This window comes from Zalophus californianus, chromosome 13, assembly GCF_009762305.2.
Source record: "Zalophus californianus isolate mZalCal1 chromosome 13, mZalCal1.pri.v2, whole genome shotgun sequence".
Taxonomy (NCBI): domain Eukaryota; kingdom Metazoa; phylum Chordata; class Mammalia; order Carnivora; family Otariidae; genus Zalophus; species Zalophus californianus.
In genome coordinates, this window is record NC_045607.1 from 66,284,071 (window position 1) to 66,310,540 (window position 26,470).

General features: G+C 39.7%; 1 protein-coding gene across 5 annotated transcripts in view; it reads left to right on the top strand.

Annotated features, from left to right (window-relative positions):
- The window catches only part of FANCC (FA complementation group C), a 302,242-nt gene that overhangs the window by 5,727 nt on the left and 270,045 nt on the right, over positions 1–26,470 (top strand). The window contains exons 1-2 of one of the 5 annotated variants that reach the window (XM_027616993.1): positions 9,293–9,335; positions 10,526–10,558. The exons of the other annotated variants lie outside the window; for them this stretch is intronic. The gene's annotated coding sequence lies outside the window, so the exon portion shown is untranslated. Of the gene's footprint in view, positions 1–9,292; positions 9,336–10,525; positions 10,559–26,470 lie in introns of those variants that run through there. 5 annotated transcript variants of the gene reach the window in all.

Here is a 26,470-nt window from a genome sequence, read left to right on the forward strand (position 1 = left end):
TTGTATAAGTTTGACTCAGAAAGAAATACCCTCTCCTCCCTCCCCCTCCAGCAACCCTCAGTTTGTTTCTTATGATTAAGAGTCTCTTATGGGGGGATTGGGTGGCTGGGTGATGTAATGAGCACCGGGTATTATATAAGACTGATGAATCACTGACCTCTACCTACAAACCAGTAATACGTTATATGTTAATTAATTGGATTTTAAAATTTGAATTTTAAAAGTTGTTTGAAAAAAAAAAGAAAGACTCTGAAGGGTGAGGGTATAGTTAGTGGTTGCATTGGAGATGAAGGAAAAGTTGGCTACAGGGAAGACTAAAGGTTCACAGCTGTCATGGACAGATCCGGGTTTCTGATGACATCCAACAGTGGGAAATGTTTTCCCCTTTTGCCAGGAATCAGGAAATATGTGGTGTCTCTCCCAATCAGATGGGGGCCTAAAATGTGGGGTGACCTGATGGGGTGGAAGCCAGCACTTTGGACAATGAGGGAGAACAGAGGCATTAGAAGTTTATTTAATACACCGCGAGGGAGCAGGGGGCAAGACAGCAAAGGAGAGACTGCCACGAGGTAGTGGGTGGGGGCTGTTTTTAAAGGTGGAAGGAGAGGAGGTATGGGGACATGGAATATTCCCTTTTTTGGTAACTGTGCCTGATTGTAAGTAGCCCTTTGGTCAGTTAGGGCTTATGGGTATTTTGAGGTGGGTAACCAGGTGGTTGCTGTGGGCCCTTTTGCCTTGATTAAGTTTCCATTGCTCAAGCCTGTTGACTAAAAGTGGCTTCTACAAAATGCAAACAAGGGCATTGTCTCTCCGGCACAGAGAAGAAAATAAGGTGAGAATAGGGAGAAAGGGGAGAATGTACAGGTCTACCCTCATTATGTTGGGAAAACTCTGCTTCGGCTGTTACTTGCTTCAGTTCCTGGAAATCCTTAATTTTAGGTCACCATTTGGTGTGCAGGTTTAGTCAGGGTTTGAGGCTTTCTTTAGATGAGACACATGGATCCAGGAGTCAACTCCATGGAGTTTGCTGGCACAAGAATTGGTCATAATTACCTTTCTAGTGTGGTTGAAGAGAGTCTTTTTGGAGATGTCCTTTCTAATAAATGAAATCCCCAGGTTACAGGGTGTGGTGTTTGGGGGTCTTCATCTCCTGGGAATATGTTGTGAAAAGATTGCTCTGTTAGCGCATTATTGTTTTCAAGGGATGTAATTAGACCTTTGTGATATTGAAATGATCTCTTTTTATTAGGTGTGGGTCAAAAAATGTCGAAGCTAGATGCATAGGGCACTCAATAATTATCTCAAAGGTGAGAACTTGTGGGTTCCAAAGGGGGTGGATCTGAAATTAGGAAGGACTAAGGTAGTTCTTTTGGCCAGGGTATTTGGAAGTTTTCCACAAATTTTGCCAGTTGAGTTTTTTTTAGTGCTGTTGGTTTGTTCACTTAGTCCTGAAGACTGAAGATAATCAGTGAAAGATGTGAAGGATGATAAGTGACAGTGAAAATGCTACAGAACTGGCCAGACATCACAGACTCACCATAATATTTGACCAATAAAGTGAGTTTCTTGGTCACTGTAGGGCTTAAGAGGGATTCCTCAGGTAGGGATGATTTTTTTTTCCCCAGTAGAATTTTAGCTACTGAAGAGGAAAGTAGCTTGTCTACGTGGAAAGGTTTTGACCCAGTGGGAGGACATGAATCATTGCCAAGACATATTTGTACCCATGAGAAGAGGGTAGCCGAATAAAGTCCATTTTCCAAACCTTGAATGGTTCATTAGGCAATTTAAGGTGCCCAGGAGCAGTGAGGATAGGTTTTCCTGGATTGTATTTTGGGCAGGTGGGGCAATCAGAGTAGGCCTTTTTTTGTGGCTTTGTTAGTATTTCCCCACTAGTATTGAAGAGGAAAATTATCCAGAGCAGGCCCAGGCCCGCAGGCCCCAGAAGGTGGAAAGTTACTTGCAATACTAAGAGATAACCAGAAGCCCCGCTTGAGCAAGAGATAACCAGCCGTTTCTGCTTCTGTAGACAGGCTTCCCGCCACAAGCTTCCTGCACTGCCCTAACTACTGTTCCCGCCTAAAAAGCACCCCCCTCCCCGCCAATTTAAACCCTCCTACGGGCAGTCAGCACGGCCCTTGGAACCTGACTCCCTGTAACCCTGCTACCTGGGGCCCAGAATTTTGAGTGCGAGCCCATCTGGGTCCACCAACGTAAAATAAACCCAAGTTCTCCTACTTTCCCGAGTGTCGCTTGGTTTCTCACCTTTCTGTAACAGTATTGACTCAGAAACCTCATCATTTTATCCATGGACCACTGGTTTAGTGCATGTACAGTGGTCAATAACGGGAACTTGAAAAATAAACTCAAAATGTATTAAAGACCTAAATGTGAGACCTGAAACCATAAAATTCCTAGAAGAAAACAGGCAGTAATTTCTTTGACATTGGCCATAGAAATATTTTTCTAGATATATCTCCTGAGGCAAGGGAAACAAAAGCAAAAATTAACTATTGGGATTACATCAAAATAAAAGGCTTTTGCACAGTGAAGGAAACCATCAACAAAACGAACAGGCAAGCTACTAAATGGGAGAAGGTATTTGCAAATGGCATATGCAATAAAGGGTTAATATCTGAACTATATACAGAGCTTATACAATTCAACTCCAAAAAAAATCCAATGAAAAATGGGCAGAGGACCTGAAGAGACATTCCTCCAAAGAAGACATACAGATGGCCAACAGGCATATGAAAAGATGCTCAACATCACTAGCCATCAAAGAAATGCAAATCAAACCCACCATGGGATATCATCTCACACCTGTCAGAATGGATAAAATTAAAAAGACAGGAAATAACAAGTGTTCATGAGGATGTGGAGGAAAAGTCCATTGTGCACTGTTGGTGGGTATGCAGACATCGTGTAACCATTGTGGAAAACAGTATGGCGTTTCCTCGAAATATTAAAAATAGAATTATCAAATGATTCAGTAATCCACTACTGCTATTTACCCAAAGAAAATGAAAACATACATATTTTGAAAAGATATATGCACCTATGTTTATTGCAGCATTATTTACAATAGCCAAGATATGGAAACAACCCATGTCCATTGATAGATGAATGGATTAGTACACACACACATACACACACACACAGGAATATTACTCAGCCATAAAGAAGAGATCTTTCCATTTGCAGCAACATGGATGTACCTAGAGGGTGTAATGTTGAGTGAAACAAGTCAGGCAGGAAAAGACATACCATATGATTTTACTCTTACCTGGAATTTAAGAAACAAAACAAAAACAAATGAACAAAGAAAAAAGAAAAAAACAAGAGAAATACAGAGAACAAACTGGTGGTTGCCAGAGGGGAGGTGAATGAAGGGATGAGTGAAATAAATTAAGGGAATTAAGAGGTACACTTACCTTGATGAATATTGAACAATGTATAGGAGTGTTGAATCATTGTATTATACACCTGAAACTAATATAACATTGTATGTTTATTGTATGTTAATTAATTATTTTTAAGATTTTATTTATTTGAGAGAGAGAGAGAGCGCGCACATGAGATGGGGTAGGATCAGAGTGAGAAGCAGTCTCGCCACAGAGCAGGGAGCTGATGTGGGGCTCGATCTGGGGACTCCAGGATCATGACCTGAGTCATAGGCAGTCACTTAACCAACTGAGCCACTCAGGTGCCCCTATTGTATGTTAATTTAAAAAGGGAATAAAAAAATAGAATTACAGAATTTCTGGTGGGGCTGAGTTTTTGTTTGGCCCAAAACACAAGTTGCTCTTTTTATCATACCAGCCACCATTTGATTGCCAATATTGTTTTTCCTTTTCTGGTGCTGATTGTTGGTGTCTGTAGTCAGTTTCTCCAGGCTACCCTCTGGAGGTGAGTTCCTTTGGACCATAACAGAGGTTCGACTTTTGGACCCTTTGAGGGTAGCATTTTTTGGGAAATGTCAATGAGGTGATTTCCTTGACCTTTCAGAGAGTCAAGCTTAGAATGCCCCCTGGACCTTAATAATAGCCAAAGCAGCAGGTAAGAATATGGCATCCAATAATTACTGAAGGTAAGGCCCGTTTTTAATTTTATCTCTGTTGGAAGTAAAAAAGCCACGTTGTTTATATAACATTCCAAAATCGTGAGCCACTCCAAAGACATGTCTACCCTCAGTGCAAATGTTGCAATTTTGCCCTTGTCTAGGATACAGGCCTAAAGAGTGCATATAATTTGGCTTGATGGGCTGAAATAGCCAAAGGCAAAGGTGCTGCTTCAATTATTTCAAAAGTTGGTATTGCATACTCAGCACAATATTTACCATTTTCATCTTTCAGATAAGATCCATTGGTGAACCATGAAAAGTCAGTGTTATCTGAAGTTTTCTGTAAATCATCGTGTGGGTCAGAAGGTGATTTGTTAGTATTTAGCAGTTGTTGGGGCTTTCATCAGTAGAGGAGGGGAGAAGATTAGCAGGATTAAGGTAACTACAGTGAACAAGAGTGATCTAAGGGGCAGTTAACACGCTGATTTCATAGGAAGTGAAATGGCTTAATGAAAGATGTTGAGTATCATGAGAGTTAAGAAGAGCTTTGACAACATGTGGCACAAAGATGGTTAAAGGGGATCCCATGATTATTCCCTCAGTGGCCTTTATAAGAAGGCCAGTAGCAGGTATAGCTATGAGGAACGGGGATATCCCTGGGCTACAGGATTTAGTTGTTGTCTGTAATATCCTGTGGGTTGGTGGTGATCCTTATGTTTTTGGGTGAGTACCCTAAGGGCATTCCCTTTTTCATATACAGCAAAGAAAGGGAGTTGATAATTGGGGTGTCCAAGGGTCGGGGGATGGTTATTAAACCAAATCTTTTAAGATTTGAAAAATCATGTCATCTCAATCTTCCTAGGTTTAGAAGTTTTTAAACAAGGTTTATAAGGGTTGGGCCATAACGGAAAAGTTTGGGATCCAGTTGCAACAGTAGCCTGCCAACCTGAGAAAACCTCACAGCTGATGTTTGGTTTTGGGCTTTGAGAAGTTCAGGGTGCCATGAAGCCTGTGTGATCTTAGATGCAGTCCTTGTTCTAAGGTTAAATGTCCTAAGTATCAAATTTAAGTTTGAACAAATTTTAATTTTTTAGAAGAGACTTTCTATCCCTTTTTGGCTTGGAGTTTTAGCAGATGGATGCTATCTTCTTGTGAAGAGGCTTGGGAAGAAGAGCAGAGAAGTAAATCATCCACATATTTAAGAGGAGTCTCCAGGGAACTTGATATCATCTGGGTCAGTCTTTAAAGCTTGTAAGAAAAAAGGGCTTTCCATGAAACTCTGGGGTATTACTGTCCAGGTATATTGCTGTTCTTCCCAAGTAAAGGCAAAAAGATATTTACTAGTTTTATTTACTGGGATACGGAAGAAAACACTACATAAATCAATCATGGAAGAAAATTTGCTCTCAGGGATGGAAGCAAATAAGGTGGGATTGGGGACAATAGAGTGGCAAAGCAATGACAATGTTGTTTATGGCTTGGAGGTCCTGATGAGCCTCCATCCATGGCCATTTGGTTTTTTCACAGGTAAAATGGTGTTGCAGTGCCTTGTGCAGGGGATAATGAGGCCCTGGGTCTTATAGCCTTCTATTATTGGCTTAATGTCTTAAAGGGCCTCTTTATTAGGGTATTGGTTAATTCTGGGGAGAGATTTTGAAGAATCTGTTTGGATCTTTAACAGAAGGTGCACTGTGGATTCTGTGAATATCAGTTGGGGATTTTTGCCGTAGAGAGGATTGTAGCTGATCCATTAGGGACAAATGATTAGTGTCCTTGGAATAGATATATTGATATCAGGGATGGAGCAAATAAGAGATATTGAAGGGTCATTTGACTTACCTAGTTAGCTATTTTGGTTCCTGCTTGTCGACCTCTGAGAGCCGGGGACCTGGGGTGGCGAAGGAACTGAGAAAAAGAGACGACAGTATAGCGAAGCACCAGGGACCCCGAGCTAACGGCCCGAGGCCCCGAGGTTTATTTTCCATAGTCTAATATACCTTCTACAATGACATAGGTCTATAATGATTTACAGCAGGGGCTTAGTAAGGCACATTCTTCTACGTACACAGGGTTAGTTAAGTGAAGCAGTGGGAGTGCAGAAGGAGTAAAGAAATCTGTAACTGGCTGTGATCAATTAATTGTAAACACCATTGTACTCGGACCTTAACACAGGATAAGAGAACAAAGAAGGGAATGCACAGTGTGCTGTTTACAGCTGGCTTCCTATCTACAAAACATCTTCTGCTGTGTACTTTAGAATAGACCACACACATCCCGAGGGCATTTCACTCTTGATCCTTTTGGGTTATTTTTAACCCTGCAATCTCGATTTTTCTCAGAGATCTCGGAGTCTGAACGAACATGCACCAGTGGTCGTTGTGGCATTCTGTTTCCTACAGCTCCCCCTTTCTTTTTTCAAAACAGCCGTTGCCGTAAGCACTCTGTGATGGAGGTTTTGGGCATTCACTCGTTTTTTGAGAGTACAGTATCTTATGAGAAATATAAGGCAACATATTAAAATTGTGAAAAGTGAGCCACTAAAACTATGGGTGATACTCTGCCGGGGATCCAGATACATCCCTGGGGATCCAGACCATCTAGAGCATGAGTGATATCAGAGGCTAGTTGTCCATATTGAGTTTTTGGGAGGGCATTTTTAAAGGTCTCAAACATCTCTTGTTGTAAAGTCTGAATGTCTAGGGATAAATTACCACGGATGTCTTGTAAGTGATATTTAATTTGTTCCCAAGTGTGTTTGGAAGCATTAAAGGGATAGGGAGTCACGCAGACCGAACTGGAATTCCAATCACACTTAAGAAAAACTTGCTGTTGTAAGTCAATAAGTTGATCCCCTATCCATTTTACAGCTTGTTCCAATTCGCTAACCTTCGATTGTAATTCTTTATCCAGTTTGGTCTGCGTGAGCCAGAGGTTGTGTGATTTTTCTTGCCAGGTTTTGACAAAGTCCTGAGTCTGCAAGGACTTTTGCAGGGCTACCCTAGCTATTGCTGCTGTTGTGGCAATACCAGTCAGCCTCAGAATGACAAGTACTAGTGTAGATACGAAACGTTGCCTGCGGGAAAGTAACTCACTCAACATTTTTGACAAGAGACCTTCAACAGGGTTTTCTTCCCAACTTCTTGTGAGATTTACCGGAATCCAGACCCCCATACGGGCCTGGAGAAGAAGGATGGAATCCATAGTGCTGTTAAAAGGGATGGTACGATTAAGACAAGTATACAACCGGCAGTTGGGACAATCAGTGCTCCTCATAGTATAGTTAACTTCTATTTCTCCTATTGCGATGAGATAAGGTAAATGAACACAGGCTTGTATGGATATCGAAGAATTGTAAGTAAACCAATAATCACTCGAAGACCGAGATGTCCTTGAGAAATTTCCTGCATAAAAATATAAGGATGCCAGTGCAGCTGGGAGCTTCCAAAGATCCCACTGTTCCGGCCCCACATGGTCTTTATCGGTTACCAAACGAGGCCGAGGAGATGCCAGTCCTCCTTCATGCCATGCCATTAACCCTTTAGTATGATGATGGGTATAAGTACCGTGGTCAGTGTGATTCCACCTAATATTAGTAATGTTATCACATATTCTGCTATTCACATTCTCAGAACAGTTATTTAAAAACTTCCCAAGTGGGCCTCAATCTACCACCATTCTATTATTTAACATAAGGATTTTTCCATGGGGTCCCCTGCAGCGGGACCAGTATATAGGCTCAAAAACATAATGTTTATAGGAGATTGTAGTACAGACAGGATCATCAGATTTTCCCAGTGTGTTAGTTGTGTTGACCTCACTAAAATTAAATGATAAAGCGGTCATTATTCCCATCAAGGTTCTGTATGATTTGGTCAGGGGAAGGATATGGGCCCAAGTTTGTCAGTGAAGGGGGAGACATATTTTTTTTCTGTCCCAAGCATAGGGTAATGTTTCAAATCCCAAAGAGATATTCATAAGAGTCCCTTCTTCTGGTTTAGATGGGGGTACAGAGGACCAAGGTGCTGGGAGATGAGTAGAGTCATTTGTAAAAACAGTAGGTCCATATTCTGTCCATTCAACTAGATGCAAGAAGGGAGGATGGGTACATATGCCCAGTAGGCATGTTTTTCACCTACCACAGAGGTGCATGTCACCACTGCTAACATAAGCCAGGAACAAATGTTCAGGGGTTTTGGTAGATCTGGTCATCTCCAGGACTCACTCCGCCCTCTGAGTGAGGGTCTTCAGTTGCCCCCAAGTTGGGGGTGTTGTCGGGGGCAATTTTCATTTTTGAGGTCTCTTCAAGGAGAGTGTTGCCCCATCTCTTGGACAGGGGGCTGGGTAGTCAATCCCTGCAGCGGCTGAGACCTCTTCTGTTGTCTTTATTGCCGGTCCTGGGCTGGACTTTCCAAAGAGGTATCCAAATTGCTCGACTGGATCCATCTGGAATGACACAAGCATAACCAGGGCCTTGGGTAATTAATTTCCCGGGCAACCAATTATTTTCCTCATTTTTTATCCACGTGGGTGCGTCCTGAGTTGAGATTGAGGCTGGCAAGAAATGTTTGTCAGCTCTAGTGTATGGTTCTCCTTGGGGTAAATTTAAAAAATTTAAAATAAATAAGGTTTGTGCCATGACATCTTGGGGGGGAGATTCCCCCTTTCTTTTTAGACATAGTTTTACAGAGTTGTTTTTTAATGGTGGCATGCGCTCTTTCTACTATAGCCTGTTCTTGAGGATTATAAGGAATACCTGTGATATGCTGTATTTGCCATTCTGCAAGGAATTCTCATACTTTTTTGCTAGTATATGCTTGGCCATTGTCTGTCTTGATACAAGTATAATAATAGCAAAACATTCAAGCAAATGAGAAATGACATGCCCAGCCTTTTCCCCCGTCAAAGGAGTAGCATGAAGAAATCCTGAAAAGGTGTCTATTGTGACATGAATATATGAGAGGCATCCGAAAGGGGGAAAATGAGTAACATCCATTTGCCAAATACAGGCAGGAGCTGTGCCTCTGGGACTGATGCCCGCCGGATGCTCAGTTAAATGAAGAGGTCAACAAACAGGACAGGAAGAGACTATTTGCCTGGCAGAGCGCAAGGGTATTTTATAGTGTGAATGAAGGCGGTTGGTGTTGGTATAAAGATGGGCATGTTCTGCTTGTGGAGTTTCAAAAATAGGAGTAGCCAGTAAATCAGCAGACTGATTTCCCTGTGTAAGAGGTCCAGGGAGGTTAGAATGAGAGCGGACATGAGTGATGAACAAAGGGTGAGTTCGAGATTGAATTTCTAATTCTAATTACTGAAGCATAGGGTTAATGATAGAATGAGTTGTGGAAATAAGAGCTGTTTCCAAAGGCGCAACAATGCCAACTACATAAGCAGAATCAGATAGATATTTATAGGATAATGAACATTCTGCAATAAGAATGATAAAGCTGCAAGTTCGACCTGTTGAGCAGAAGTGTAAGGGGTTTTTATGGAGCACTGAATAGCAGGGCCCCAGACTCCAGCGCGTCCAGAGGAAGAGCCATCAATAAAGTATGTAGGAGCTGAGGGGATTGGGGCGTTATGAACTACGCAATTTATAACCCAGGCATTGCGCTTTAGGAAGTCCCATAGTTTACCTGATGGATGGTGGCAACCTATGCGCCCAGTATAATCAGCAAGAGATATTTGCAGATCAGTAGAGAAAGGAAAGACTTCCTTAAAAGATGTGGAAGAGATAGGTAAAACAATGAGCGCTGGGTCAAAACCAAGAATTTGAATAGAGCGCTTTCATCCTTGGAGAATGAGTGAAGCGACAAAAGATAGATATGGAGCAACAGTTTGAGAAGTTTTTGTATGTAAAGTCACCCATTTGAGCGGTTTGTCTTTTTGTGCTATGACACCAGTCGGAGAATGGGGGGTAGGGAAAATAAGAGCAGGGGGAGAGAATCATCATCCCTGTAAGCAAAGGCAATTTTTTTTTTTTTTTTAAAGATTTTATTTATTGGACAGAGAGAGACAGCGAGAGCAGGAACACAAGCAGGGGGAGTGGGAGAGGGAGAAGCAGGCTTCCTGCTGAGCAGGGAGCCCGATGTGGGACTCGATCCCAGGACCCTGGGATCATGACCTGAGCCGAAGGCAGACGCTTAACGACTGAGCCACCCAGGCACCCGCAAAGGCAATTTTTAATTGCTCCTCAATAAACTGCAGTTTGGCCTTTGCCTCTGAGGATAGAGTGCGAAGACTATCTAAAGCAGAATCACCTTGTAAAGTGTTAAATAAATTTTGTAATTTATAAGTTGGAATCCCTAGGAGAGAGTGAATCCAATTAATGTCTCCTAGGAGTTTCTGAAAATCGTTACGTGTAAGGAGGGTATCCCTACAAATTTGCATTGCTTGAGGTTTCACTGTGGTTCTGTCTACCACAGTGCCTAAGTAAGAAGCCGGAGTAATTGTTTGGATTTTCTCCAGGGCTATCAAGAGACCCGCGGAAGTCAAATGTTGGTAAGTGGCCTGATACACATCTTGTAATTCCATTTCAGTTTGTGACGCTAGCAAAATATCATCCATATAATGAATGATATAGGATCGAGGATAGTGATCTCTTACAGGTCTGAGGACCTGGCCAACATAATACTGACACATGGTAGGAGAATTAGTCATGCCTTGTGGTAAAACTGTCCATTGGTATCGTCTCATTGGTTCTTTATTGTTAGTGCTGGGAATAGAAAAGGCAAATTTCTCCTTATCCTCAGGATGAATGGCTATGATATAGAAACAGTCCTTAAGATCTATTATTATCGATGGCCATTGTTTGGGAATGGCTGTAGGAGTGGGTAACCCAGGCTGCAAGGCACCCAGAGGCTCCATGACGGGATTAACATTCCCAAGGTCTATTAAGAGCCTCCACTTACTTGATTTCTTTCTGATAACAAAAACAGGAGAGTTCCAAGGAGATTGCAAAGGCTCCATGTGTCCTGTCTGCAATTGCTCTTGAACAATTTGCTCTAAGGCCTGCAATTATCTATCGGAAGGGGCCATTGAGGAGTCCAAACCGGGGAAGTAGTTTTCCATGTTATTTTAATAGGGGCAGGCCTCCTTTCCTCAATGGCCCCTAGAAAAAAAGGTAACCCAGTCCAGCCTTATGAGTTTGTCCTTGGGCAATGATAGGCTCCTTTATTCCTTGACGTTGTCTGCCTAAGCCCTGTCCTGACTTATAGCCCATTTTTTGTCATGATTTGATTAGCTGGTTGACTTGAGGGGGGGGGATGATTAGCTCGGCTCCCCATTGTTGCAAGAGATCCCTTCCCTAAAGATTAATGGGGATATTTAAGATGAAAGGCTGGAATAACTCCTTCTAATCCGTCTGGTCCCTCACATTTAAGTGGCACACTAGTCTGTTGAATTTCTTCTGCCGTCACAAAACCTATTCCTTCTACCGAACTAGAGGTTGCTTGCGTGGGCCAGGTATTAGGCCAATGCTGGGAGGCTATTACTGAAATATCGGCTCCAGAGTCTACTAGACCTGAGAAAGTCCTTCCTCTAATTTTAAGAGTCATAGAAGGACGATCAGTCTGAGTTAATAATGAAGCCCATTTAACCATGAGAGGATCAGTACTACCAAATCCTCCTTGTCTGATCTGTTGGGACTGACCAGTTTGTACATAGGGCAATTATAATAACTGAGCAATTCTATCTCCTCCCTTAAAGGTCCAAGGAACTCAAGTCTGTGCGACCACCATTATTTCTCCCTCATAGTCAGAATCTATTACTCCAGTCATCACCTGGATTCCCTTAAGATTTAGGCTAGATCTTCCTAACATAAGACCCACGGTTCCTCTTGGTAAAGGTCCATAATAACCCGTGGGTATTTTTTGAGGCCCAAGACCAGGGTGAAGACTTACTGTAAAAGGAGTGGTTAAATCCAGTGCAGCACTTCCCTGGATGGCGGGACTGAGTGATAACACGGAGGGTTTATGTGCGCAGCAGGAAGTTGCTGCTGGAGAGGCGACATATTGAATCCCCCACTGTTGTTCGGGGCCTGGGGGTGGCCCCGCATCCCGTTTCCTGACCTTAATGGGAATGGGTTACCTTGCCTGTCAAATTTGGATTTGCATTCCTTGGCCCAATGTTTGCCTTTGCCACAACGAGGGCAGTGGCTAGGGGCGGTATTAAAAGGAGAATTGGCTCTAGGTTGGGGGGCTTTATGGCATTCTTTCTTGACATTTCCTATTTTCCCACAATGACATTTTATATCCTGTTGTTTTTGTAGGACCATGAGCTGAAGGGAGGCTATCTGAGCTTAATGTGTAAGAGTGCCAATATTTCTACATAGACGAAGATAATCGAGAATGTTTCCTGTTTCTCTCTGTGGCCAGATGGCCGCTTGGCAGTCCTCATTAGCATTTTCAAAAGCAAGCTGTCTTAGCAAGTGCTCTTTAGCAGGTTTATTATCGACTTGGTGGTCAATAGCCATTTCGAGCCGAGAAATAAAATCAGTATATGATTCTGTAGGGCCTTGCACAATTCTTATATAACTTTGCCCCACTTCCCCTGAAGGGCTTAACTTTCCCCAAGCTACGAGGGTGATTTCAGATACCTGCGCTGTGGCTGCAGGCGGAGTGTTAACCAGCTGCTCTCGAACATCTGAAAAAGGGCCAGAGCCAGTGATCATTTCAAAAGAGATATGATGCATGGCTGGGGTTAGCCCGATTCACCCGGGCTTTCATATAGGCAGCATCCGATAACCACATTTTCCATTGTAATAAATCCTGTGGCTTAAGGCAAGCCCGTGCAACCATATGCCAATCATGAGGTATCCATTCCCCAGAACTTGCCCAAGCTTTCAAAATCTCTATAGTGTAAGGGGCTGTGGGTCCATATGAGTGGCAAGCCTTCTTTAGTTCCCTTAAAGCATTTAAATCTAATCCCTCATAGACGGGACCCAGCACCTTGTGTTGGGTCTGTGGGGAAAGCCATAAATAGATCATTAGCCCCTTGCTTTCAGAGTTCCTTCTCGAGAGGTGAGAGAGCTAGGGAGGATCATTTAAGAGGAAATAAATCTGTGGAGGGAAGTTGATCATCTTCAATGGAGTCTTCTGTTAAAAGTGGAGAGGCCATGGGTGACGGCCGGGACTGTGAAGCCAAGAACATTTTTTTACTTTCATTGCTAGCCTTTCCTAAAGTCTCATCGTCTGATTCATATGTATGTAAAGAGTTGGTCGTTTCTTTAGCAACCTCAGCTGGGGATAACTTATCCCCAGTTTCCATAGTATTGATCACCACTCGTACTAAAGCCCAAATGGGCCAGACATCAAGGGGAATCGTTTCACCCTGTCTCATAGCCTTCAAGACATTATTTTTCACTGGACCCAAGTCTCCTCATCTAAGGAGCCTTCCTCTGGAAACCAAGGATTATATTCAACTACTGTTTCCAAACATTTTTCTATGTGCTGCTTAGTTAACTTTAGCTGATGTATTGTAGCAAAACCTGATGCTTTCGAATTTGATTGCCCCATAACCCTGTAATAAACTTTCCTACTTATCACCTTCTGTAGGGTTCCTATCGCTAGCCGATCACTCCTCGATGAGGGTTTCAGGTCCCTGTTTGGGCGCCACTCGTCAACCTCTGAGAGTCGGGGCCCTGGAGCGGCAAAGGAACTGAGAAAAATAGACGACAGTATAGCGAGGCACAGGGGACCCCGAGCTAACGGTCCGAGGCCCCGAGGTTTCTTTTCTTTTTTTTTTTTTTTTTAAAGATTTTATTTATTTATTCATGAAAGACAGAGAGAGAGAGGCAGAGGGAGAAGCAGGCTCCCAAGGAGCAGGGAGCCCGATGCGGGACTCGATCCCAGGACCCTGGGATCATGACCTGAGCTGAAGGCAGACGCTCAACCATCTGAGCCACCCAGGCACCCCCGAGGTTTATTTTCCATAGTCTAATATACCTTCTACAATGACATAGGTCTATAATGATTTACAGCAGGGGCTTAGTAAGGCACATTCTTCTACGTACACAGGATTAGTTAAGTGAAGCAGTGGGAGTGCAGAAGGAGTAAAGAAATCTGTAACTGGCTGTGATCAATTAATTGTAAACACCATTGTACTCGGACCTTAACACAGGATAAGAGAACAAAGAAGGGAATGCACAGTGTGCTGTTTACAGCTGGCTTCCTATCTACAAAACATCTTCTGCTGTGTACTTTAGAACAGACCACACACATCCCGAGGGCATTTCACTCTTGATCCTTTTGGGTTATTTTTAACCCTGCAATCTCGATTTTTCTCAGAGATCTCGGAGTCTGAACGAACATGCACCAGTGGTCATTGTGGCGTTCTGTTTCCTACACCTGCTCTCAAATTCTAGAATTATTTCCACCTTTTGGAAGAAAAATCCCAGCATGATATTTTTCTAAGAAATCTTGACCCAATAAATGAATAGGGTCAGAGAAACTAAGGAGAAAAGGTTGGGTATCTCTAAAGGCCTAAGCAGAAAGGTATAGGTTTAGAGATAGGAACTTGTTGAGGTTTATTAGAGACTCCCACTATTTGAACTGTTTTAGTACTCTGAGGCAGTGGCTGTTTAATGGCAGTGGAGTTGAGCACTGAGGAATGTAGCTTTAGTATCAGTAGGTACAGAGAGATTCATTCCCCATATGGAGAGTGGTTTCTCCAGGTCAATTAAGGGAGAACACTGGAATAGTCCCTGTAGTTTGGAGTTCCATCACTGGGGATTAGGAGAACATTGTCTGGATAGAGGGCTGAAGGTGCCTGGAGCACTTAGGCTTGTAGCAGTCTTTCTTCCAATATTTTGGCTTTTTGCAATAATGGCAGAGTCCAGGAGGGTTTTGGTTTTATTTAGGATCCTTCGTTTGTTGGATTTCAAATGAAGGGGTTTATGGGTCTTTCTTTTATTTGAATCATCTAGGATGTAGGTGACCTTGTTTGCTAAATCAGCTCAATCTGCATTGGAGATACTTTTTCATTCCATCCTGGTCCTTTTAACTAGAATAAAAAAAATGCCAGTTCAGCCTGTTAATGAACATAGAGTTAACGGCCATCCAGGTGGACTCAATATCCAAAGCAAGACCAGAATTTTCTTTAAAGATAATTTGGAGCTGGCTCTGATAATCATGCATGGGCTCATTGGGCTTCTGGGTACAAGCCTGAATCATATTCCAATCAGCTGGCTTTGGGAAAGCCCTGAGAATTACCAAAAGGAGTCAGTTGGCAATTCCCCAAGCCTGATCATATATAAGGCAGCAAGGGTTTCTTTGTACCCATGTTGTAATTCTAGGCTTCTTGGGATCATTCCATTTGGTAGTTTTCATCCAGTGTTGGGTCTGGCCTTCCCAAACAAGCATATGGTATAAACCAGAGAAATCAGGCTGATAAGTTTGAATGACTATATTGACTTCCTTAGCAAATCTATGGGGATCTTCAGTTACTTTGGGAAAATCTTTGACTATGGTTTGTAATTCAACTTTAGTCCAGGTAACATAAGAAATTATGGGTTTAGCATTTGAATCGACAGAGGGTCTGATTTTAAAGGGGCAGGTTTTAATAGGTTCAGGGGAGCAGGAAATGAGAAATTTTGAGAAAAAGAAAAGTTCAGTGAGGGGATCAGAATGAGAAAGTGGAGGGTATAAAGAAGATGGGGGTGGTGCAGGAGGAAAAGAAGTTGGCAGCAGAGACAAAGAGCACAAGGGAGGGGGATAAGAGGCCTTAGAAGCTATTTTGGGTCTTCTTTCAATTGTTCACCTCAGTTAATTTGGAAATGGTATTTTGTAAAGACATGATTTTAAAATCTTGGATACATTTGGAAGCCTCCAGGTACCAATTAAGATAGGGATCCCATTTAGTCTGTTTAATTTCAGAGCTGTGGTCTTCTAATTTGGTTCTGAAAAATATGAGTTTGGGTGATTGAAGGTTCCCCATGATGGCCATTGGAGCTGTAGGTTATTTTTGGGCATTGGAGTTGTAAGTTATCTGTAAGTTGTCCTACTTAGTTAAGGATGCACAAGAGGAGGGACTGTAGTTTTTGAACATAAAACTGGGATCCCAGAAGCAGGACCCTCTTGAGAGAATTTAGAGGATTGGGATCTTCTCATACTCCAAAACCAGAGGTTCAGAATATAAATGAGTATCACTAAAGGACTATACCTTCAAGAAAACAGATCACCAATAAAATTGGAGAGCTCAACCAAAAGGAGGGAGCTTGAATCTGAGAGAAGACTTACCAAACTGAAAGGAAGAAGACAACTCAGGCAGAGAGCATGAGGGGTACAAGTGGGTGCCACATGTGGCTCTAGGGGGTCATTAGTTCCTCTAGGGTTCATTGCCTTTGGATCCCACTTCTGACACCATGAAATGTCAACCTTTTTAAAAGAAAAATTAAATTTTATTAAAATTAAAATTTGCCGGTAAGTGATCAGCCGGCAAAATCAAGTTTATTTGGGAATAGCAGAGGAATTGCAGTTCAAGAGAAGGAAACTATGGTGAACCATAGGCAAATCCTGAGAACAATGGAGGGGAGAATCCTTTTATAGAGGAAAGGAGGAATTTGGAGGGGTAGTTTTGAATAAAGTTCATTGGAAGACTGTGAGAGTTGAGCTGCAGTAAATGGGTCTATGTGAGAGCCCTCCTTTCATGGCTTCCCAGTTCCAATTTTAACTTAGGTTTTCCTAAACACATTTTCACAGTTGATTGTCTTATTATTGGGTTGTAAGCATTCTTTGTATATCTGAATAGAAGCCTATTATCAGACACATGTTTTGCAAATAATTTCTCTCATTCTGTTACTTGTCTTTTCATTCTCTTCATGGTATCTTTTGAAGTACAAAAGTTTTAATTTTGAGGCAGTCCATTTTATCAATTTTTTTCTTTTTTTGGATCATATCTTAGGTTTATGATTAATTTCCATAAACTTTTGTGTGTGGTATGAGATATGGATCCAAATTCATCTTTTTTGTACATGTATATCCAGTTGTGCTAGCACTATTTGTTGAAAAAAACCTTTCCCCACTTTTATCAAAAATCAATTTGCTATAGGGGTACCTGGATGGCTCAGTTGGTTGTGTCCAGCTCTTGGTTTCAGCTCAGGTCAGGATCTCAAGGTCATGAAATCAAGCCCTTTGTCAGTCTCCATGCTCAGCACAGAGTCTGTTTGAGACTCTCCTTCTCCCTCTGCCCCTCCCCCCAAAATACGCACGCAAGCTCTCAGTTTCTCTCAAGTAAATAAATAAAATCTTTAAAAAAAAATCAGTTGACCATTAATTATCCCTAGACTCTCATTTCTCTTTCAGTGATCTGCATGCCTATTTTTATACCAGCACCACACTGTCTTAATTATGGTAGCTTTGTAGTAAAATTTGAAATTGGGTAATGAAAGTCTTCCATTGTTTTTATTCTTTTTCACATTATTTTGGCTATTCTGGGTTCCTTACATTTCCATGTTAAGTTTTAGTATCCTGTCATTTTTTTTTTTTTTCCAAAAAAAGCCTGCTGTGATGGATTTTAATAGAAATTGCATTGACTCTGTAGATCTCTTTTGGGGGAGAAATGTAATAACATGAATATGGAATGCCTTTTCATTTGTTTAGATCTTTAATTTCTTTGAGCATTTTTTCCTAATTATCATTGTACAAGTCTTGCCCTTTTGTTAATTTTATTTCTTAGTGTTTCCTTTTTGATGCTATTGTGAATAGAATTGTTTTTCATATTTCAGTTTTGGATTGCTCATTGCCAGTATATGAAAATACAAATACACTTGGTTTTTTTGTATATTGACCTAGTGTCATGCAACCTTGTTTGTTACTTCAGGCAGGTTTTTGTGAATTCCTTAGAATTTTCTACATACACTCATGTCATCTGTCAATATAGACAATTTAATTTTTCCTTTTGCATTTGGGTGCCCTTTTTTTTTTGGCCTAAAACTTCCAGTACATTGCTGAATGGAAGTGGGGAGAGTGGACACTCTTGACTTGTTTCTGATCTTAAGGGAAAAGCATCTAATATTTTACCAGTAGGTATGATGTTAGATATAAGTCTTTCCTTAATGATCTTTATCAGGTTGAGGAACTTTCCTTCCTATATTGTTGATAGTTCTTATGAATAAATGTTGGATACACAAAATAAAGAATTGTAAAAGAAGGTATCAAAACATAAAATGTTTGGGGACGGGATAGTGAAAATGAGAGTTTTTAAGCATGCCTTCAAACTTAAGTTGCTACCAACATAAAATAGACTGATATATACAGGCTGTTATATGTGAACTTCAGGGTATCCAGAAAGCAAAAACCTGTTAATACATGTACAAAAGATAATGAGAAATGAATGTAAATATAACACTACAGAAAGTGATCAAACCACAAGGGAAGAGAAGAAGAAAGGGAAAGAGAGGAATTACAAAAAACAGCCAGGAAACAATTAACAAAAAGACAATAAGTGCATACTTATCAATAATTACCTTAAAAGTAGATGGATTAAATTCTCCAATCAAAAGGCCTAGAGTGGCTAAATGGATTTAAAAAAAAAAAACAAGACTCATTTATATATATTGTTTATAAAAGACTCACTTCACGTCTAAACACATACACAGACTGAAAGTAAAGGGGTGGAGAAAGATATTCCATGTAAATGAAAAGAAAAAGGTATTGTAGCTATACTTTATATCAGACAAAGTAGATTTTAAAACAAACTAATAAAGGACAAAGAAGGGCATTACATAGTGACAAAGGGGTCAGTTTAAGAAGGTATAACATTTTTAAATATTTGTGCACTCAACATAGGAGTGCCTACAAATATAACGCAAATACTAAGAGACTTAAAGGGAGAAATTGACAGCAATAATAGTAGGAGACTTTAATACCCTTCTTACATCCATGCATAGATTATCCAGACCCCCCCCAAAAAAAAAAATCAGTAAGGAAACATTGGCCTTAAAATGACACATTAGGTCAGATGAACTTAATACATACATACAGAACATTCCATCTAAAGTAACAGAATACACATTTTTCTCAAGTGCACCTGGAACATTCTCAGGATATATCACATCTTAGGCCACAAAACAAATCACAGAATTTAGGAAAATTGGAATCATATGAATCATCTTTTCTGACCACAATGGTATAAAACTAGAAATCAATTACAAGGAAAAAAACATCAAAATGTGGAGATTATAAAATATGCTACTGAACAACTATTAGCTCAACAAAGAAATCAAAATGGAAATGAAAAAATACCTTTAAACAAATAAAAATGGAATAGAACATTGCAAAATCTATGGGATACAGCAAAAGCAGTTTTAAAAGGGAAGTTTATAGTGATATAGGCCTCAAGAAACGGGAAAAATATCAAACAGTCTAACTTTTCACTTAAAGAAATTTGAAAAAGAATAGTAAACAAAGCCCAAAGTTAGTTGAAGGGATGAAATAATAAAGATTACAGTGGAGATAAATGAAATAGAAACTAAAAAAAAAAAAAAAAATAGAAAAGATCAGTGAGATAAGATCTAGTTCTTTGAAAAGATAAACAAAAACCCAAACTCTAGCTAGACTCACCAAGAAAAATAGAGGGCTCAAGTAAAATCAGAAATGAAAGAGGAGTTAAAACTGATACCACAGAAATACAAAGGATCATAAAAGACTGCTATGAACAGTTATATGCCAACAATCTGGACAGCGTAGAAGAAATGGACAAATTCCTAGAAACATAATCTTCTAAGACTGAATCATGAAAAAATAAAAAATCCAAATAAACTTATTATTAGTGAGGAGATTGAATGGCTAATGAAAGAACTCCCAACAAACAAAAGTCCAGGACCAGATAGCTTCACTGGTGAATTCCACCATATATTCAGAGCAGATTTACTACCTGTTCTTCTCATACTCTTCCAAAAACTTGAAGAGAGAACACTTTCAAATTCATATTATGAGGCCAGCATTACCCTGATATCAAAACCAAAGACACAGTAAACAAAATTACAGGCCAATATTTTTTTAAAATTTTTTTATTGTTATGTTAATCACCATACATTATATCATTAGTTCTTGATGTAGTGTTCCATGATTCATTCTTTGTGCATAACACCCAGTGCTCCACGTAGAATGTGCCCTCTTTAATACCCATCACCAGGCTAACCCATCCCCCCACCCTCCTCCCCTCTAGAACCCTCAGTTTGTTTTTCAGAGTCCATCATCTCTCATGGTTTGTCTCCCCCTCCAATTTACTTCCCTTCATTCTTCCCCTCCTGCTATCTTCTTCTTTTTCTTTTTTTTTTTTTTAACATATGTTGCATTATTTGTTTCAGAAGTACAGATCTGTGATTCAACAGTCTTGCACAATTCACAGCGCTCACCATAGCACATACCCTACCCAATGTCTATCACCCAGCCACCCCATCCCTCCCACCCCCCACCACTCCAGCAACCCTCAGTTTGTTTCCTGAGATTAAGAATTCCTCATATCAGTGAGGTCATATGATACATGTCTTTCTCTGACTGACTTATTTCACTCAGCATAACACCCTCCAGTTCCATCCACGTCGTTGCAAATGCAGGCCAATATTTCTGATGAACTTAGATGTAAGAATCCTCAACACAGTATTAGCAAACCAAATACAAAAATACCTCAAAAGGATCATACATCATGATTAAAGAGCTTTATTGCAGGAATGCTAGGGCCACAAGTCAATCAGTGTGATAACCATATTAACAAATTGAAGGATAAAAATCATGTGATCATTTCAATAGATGTAGAAAAAGCATTGGACAAAATTCAACATCCATTTATAAGACTCTCAACAAAGTGGGAATAGAGGGTATTATGTACCTCAACATAATGCCATATATGACCAACTCTCAGCTAATATCATACTCAACAGTAAAAAGCTGAAGATCAGGAACAGGACAACAATTTCAACTCTTGCCACTTTTATTCAACATAGAATGGAAGCCCTAGCCACAGCAATTAGGCAAGAAAAAGAAGTAAAAGGCATCCAGATTTGAAAGGAGTAAGTAAAATGTCACTATTTGCAGGTGCTGACACTATATATAGAAAATCCTAAAGATTCACAAAATAACTGTTAGAACTAGTAAATGAATTCAGTAAAATTGCATGATACAAAATCAATATGCAGAAATCTGTTGCATTTCTATACATGAATAATAAAGTAGCAGAAAGAGAAGAAACCCCATTTATAATTGTAAATAAAAGAATAAAATATGAGTAAGTTTTTTAAAAGATTTATTTATTTTAGAGAGAGTGAGCATGCAAGCACGGGGAAGGGCAGAGGGAGAGGGAGAGAGAGAATCCTTAAGCGATTCCCTGTTGAGTGTGGAACCGGACATGGGGCTTGATCCCAGGACCCTGAGATCATGACCTGAGCTAAAATCAAGACTCAAGACACTTAACTAATTGAGCCACCAAGGTGCCCCTACCTATGAATAAATTTAACCAAGAAGGTGAAAGATCTGTACACTGTAAACTATAAGACCTTGATGAAAGAAATTGAGGGAGATACAAATAAGGGGAAGATATTCCATGCTCATGGATTAGAAGAATTAATACTGTTAAAAATGTCAATACTACCCAAAGCAATCTGTAGATTCAGTGCAGTCCCTATCAAAAACGTTTCAATATTTTTCACAGAAATAGAACAAATAACTTAAAGATTTGTGTGGAACCACAAAATGTGCAGAAGCTTTTTAGCTTGATGTACTCCCATCTGTTCATTTTTGCTTTTGAAATCAAATCCAAAAATTAAGTATCAAGACCAATGTCAAGGAACTTACCATCTGTTTTCTCCTAGGAGTTTTATGATTTCAGGTCTTACATTCAAGCCTCTAATCCCTGAATAGTCAAAGCAATCTTGAGAAAGAAGAACAAAGCTGGAGGTATCATGCTTTCTGATTTCAAACTATACTACAAAGCTATGGTAATCAAAACGTGTTATTGACATAAAAACAGGCACATTGATGGAACAGGATAGCCCAGATTAAACCTACACACATGTGGTCAATTAATTTCTGAAAAGGAGCCAAGCATTGCAATGGGGAAAGTCTCTTCAAAAATGGTATTGGTAAAACTGGACAGCCACATGCGAAAGAATGAAACTAGAGCACTATCTTATACTGCACACAAAAATTAACTCAAAATGGATTAGAGGCTTGAATGTAAGACCTGAAATCATAAAACTCCTAGGAGAAAACATAGATGGTAAGTTCCTTGACATTGGTCTTGATATTTAATTTTTGGATTTGATTTCAAAAGCAAAAATGAACAGATGGGAGTACATCAAGCTAAAAAGCTTCTGCACAGCAAAAGAAACCATCAAAATGAAAAGGCAACCTACTGAATGAGAGAAAATATTTGCAAATCATACATTTGTTAAGGGGTTAACATCCAAAATATATACAGAACTCAAGCAAGTCAATAGCAAAGGAGCTGAACATTTTCATTGAAAAATGGGCAGTGTCTCTGAATAGACATATTTCCAAAGAAAATATATAGGTGGCCAACAAACTCATGAAAAGATGTTCTACAACCATCAAGGAAATGCAGATTAAAACCACAGTGGTATATTACTTCACACCTGTTAAGAGTGGCTATTATTAAAAAAAAAGTTTGAGAGGATGTGGAGAAAAGGGAACCCTTGTGCACAGCTGGTGGGAATGTAAATTGGTGCAGCCACTAAACAAAACAGTATGGAGCTTCCTTATAAAATTAGAAATAGAACTACCATATGATCCAGCTGTTCCATTTCTTGGTATTTATTTGAAGATGAAAACACTAATTCAGAAAGATATATTGCATACCATGTTCATTTCAGTTATTATTTACAGTAGCCAAGATATGGAAACAACAAGAGTATTCATCAGTAGATGAATGGATAAAGAAGAGGTGGTATATAGACAATGGAATACTGCTCAGCCATAAAAAAGAATGAAAGCATGCCATTTGCAACAACATGGATGGATCTGAGGGTATTATGCTAAAGAAATAAGTCAGAGAAAGACAAATTTATGACTTTATTTATATATGTAATCTAAAAAATGAAACAAGAAACAAAAACTCCAAATATGGAGAATAGATTGGGGTTATCAGAATGGCAGTTGGTTATGGGGTGGATGAAATGGGTAACCAGAGCAATTATATGGTGATGGATAGTAACTAGACTTACTGTAGTGTATACAAAGATTAAATCATGGTGTGCGTATGAAGCTGAAGTTAATATAACATTACAAACCAATTGTACTTTAAGAAAAAAAAAAGAACCCTGTTGAATATATCAACATAAGTCATAGCATGATTGAAGCATTAAAAAAAGTCACCAAGGTTCTTTTTTACCTTGTAATGGTATTTTAAATACATCCGTATAAAACAAACATGGTAGAGATAATAAAGCAGAGAACAGATCTGCTTTGAAGTTGTTTTTTTTTTTTTTTTTTTTTAAGATTTTATTTATCCATTCATGAGAGACAGAGGGAGAGAGAGAGAGAGAGAAGCAGAGGGAGAAGCAGGCTCCCAAGGAGCAGGGAGCCCGATGTGGGACTCGATCCCAGGACCCTGGGATCATGACCCGAGCCGAAGGCAGACGCTTAACCATCTGAGCCACCCAGGCGCCCTGAAGTTAAGTTTTGTGTGGCTTGCATGATGTTTAAGAGTTTTCTAATCACTAACGTTTAAACACCAAGCGGTTTCACCTTTAAAAACCCATATTTTCTAGGTTTTTATTAAGGCAGTAGGACAACTAAATCTGACTTCTCCTTTGCCAGCAGCTGGCAGGAACTAAGTTCTGGCTGTCTTCTTTGGATGGTGCTTTGTCTCCCAGTAGCCTCAAGCCCTTTTGATTGCTTTACTCATTTAACTGACCCATTCTGGACATTTGAATTTATGACCTTTGTCTAAAGTACTTTAGTAACACTTGAATCATTTTGAAGTGCATTCAATTGTCAGAGTTACAGCTAGGGGAAAAAATGGGTATTCTGAACAAAATAGAGTGGAGGCTTTTCAAAAAATTAATTTTGACCAGGATTAGGAATTCCTGAGAACCCAAAAAGAGGATAGTGCTGAAGAACTTGTGGGGTTCTTCTGTTTGTGCAGCTTTTGAATATGTCTTTGTTATTAGGGCATGATAATCTTTTCAGTTTCTAAAAGAGCCAGGCATTTCTGGTTGCCCAGACTCAACTTATTTTAGCAGAGAACCTTCACCTTCAATAATAACTTCTCTGTGAAATGTTTACAGAGAAAAAACTGAGGTTAGTGGCGAAGCTGTTGACTGTTACCCCCGAAACTGACGCTGGTCTGGTGCTCTTCTCATTGCCCCAGCAGCCCCATGGCCAAGGACTGCTGGTGCTCCCTGTTGAAACAGTCTTAAGCAAGTCTTTGGCAGGCTTTTTTGTTGCATTTTTCTACTGTGTAAATAAAGGTATTAGAAGAAATGTAGGCTTTTGAATACTGCCTAACCAGTTTCTGCTTGGTAACTTGCCCTGAGAGCCTCCGTGAATGCCAGCAAACAAATTAGATCCACAGTGTATTTGATATGCATATCTTCTCCCCAAACAAAATTTGAATTCCACAAACACAAATTGAGTCATTTTCCAAATGTTTGTATAGGAATGGAAGTTTTTATCCTATCCTTCTGTAACCAATACCATAAAACTTCTGAAGGTCTATGGTGCATTTTTTGTACAATCTTAATCCAAAACAAAACTTTATTCTGACCAAATTTGTAGCTATCGAGAGATACCAGACTCATTTCCATTGATCAGTACAACATGTTTGTACCAACCAGATCTAAAAAATGTGTAAAGGAGTGCCATGCTGTAAAGATCTTATTATAGTTGTAAACACAAGTGCAGCTGTTACAAATCTAGCAAAACCTCAGATTAAACAATTTAAAATTTACTGAAGATGACATTCCAGAGCCATTTTTCATAATATAAACACTCTGGGACATGCCTTTGAAATGAGTGGAATTGTCATTAATATTAATGCCACTGAATTCAAGGCTGGGAAGTCCTTTCTTTCCGAGCTTATTTTCACTGCTAATTTTGGAATAGAATATGCTTTTAACCTGAAGTATGGCATGTTTATTCACATCCTGAAAAAACTTGATTCTGTTGCTTTTGAATTGTAGGAATGCAAAAATACATTATAAGTATTTTATTCTTTCTTTATGGTCTTTTAAATGAGTTTTTTAGAATTTGGCAAAAATTAGCTGTTAATGGAATCCAGTTGCATTAGTCAATTAAAAGATAGTAAATAGTTGATATTTTAGAATCGTATCAGTTGGACCATTTAAAATGCTGTATTTAAGGAAAGAATTTTATTCTAAATGATTTTGAGCATGTTTCTTGTGAACTTGTCTTTCAGTTAGGCTGTGGTAGGACAAGCTTTCAAAACCGGCACTATTCCAATTTGTTTTTCTCCTCATTTTCCACTTAGTGTGATTACCAGTGAGGTATCAGTTAAGCAGTATAGTATTTTCTAGAGCTACGTTCTGTACTTTGATTTCTTATGAAATCTTGTATGTTTTTTTTGTTTTTTTGTGGGTTTTTTTGGTCAAATTTAAGAGTATACAGGAGTCCACTGGAGGCTCTTTGAATGGGTCAGATAGTTGTAGGAGTGGGTGTGATTGTTTTGTTTTTGTTTGCTTGTTTATTTGTGACCACATTTTATTTTAAAGATTTATTTGTTTTGAGAGAGAGAGAGCAGGAGCAGGGAGAGACTATTTCAAGCAGACTCCCTGCTGAGCAAGGAGCCTGATGCAGGGCTTGATCCCACAACCTATGAGATCGTGACCTGAGCCAAAACCAGTAGTTAGACGCTTAACTGATTGAGCCACCAGGTGCCCCTGGTGACCACATTTTAAAATTCCATTTACCTTTACTGAATTTCTCCACTGGACTGTTGAGGAAGCATCTGAATTGGGTAATAAAACAGTTGAATGGCTATTGCTAAACCATCTTTAGTCTTTGATTAAAAAGAGGCAACATTTATCAAAAGAAGGCAGTTGAGTCTCCCTTATTTACATTTGTTCGATTTCTGTTAAACGTTTTCTGACCAGAAGAATTGAAGCCAACCATTGTCAAGCACTGTGTTGTAACCTAAAGTTGGTAACTGGAAGCCCAGAGCTGATCAGAAGAACTGGCTTTTTCTATCAATATAGAAGACTGGTATACCACAGTATACCAGTGAATGCTGTTGCTTTTGTCTCCCCCTTCTTTGTTTTTGCTTTCCTGTTTGTTTTTTAATTTAAGAGGTTGTGGAGGTTTCTTGAATTCTTTCAGCATTTACATAAAATTCTGTAATTTGAGAAGGAAATCTGAGCAGATACAAAAAGCCTCTATTTAAAAACTTTTTTCAGTTATTGTAGGATTTTCCTTCATTATCATCCATTCTGTCCTTTCT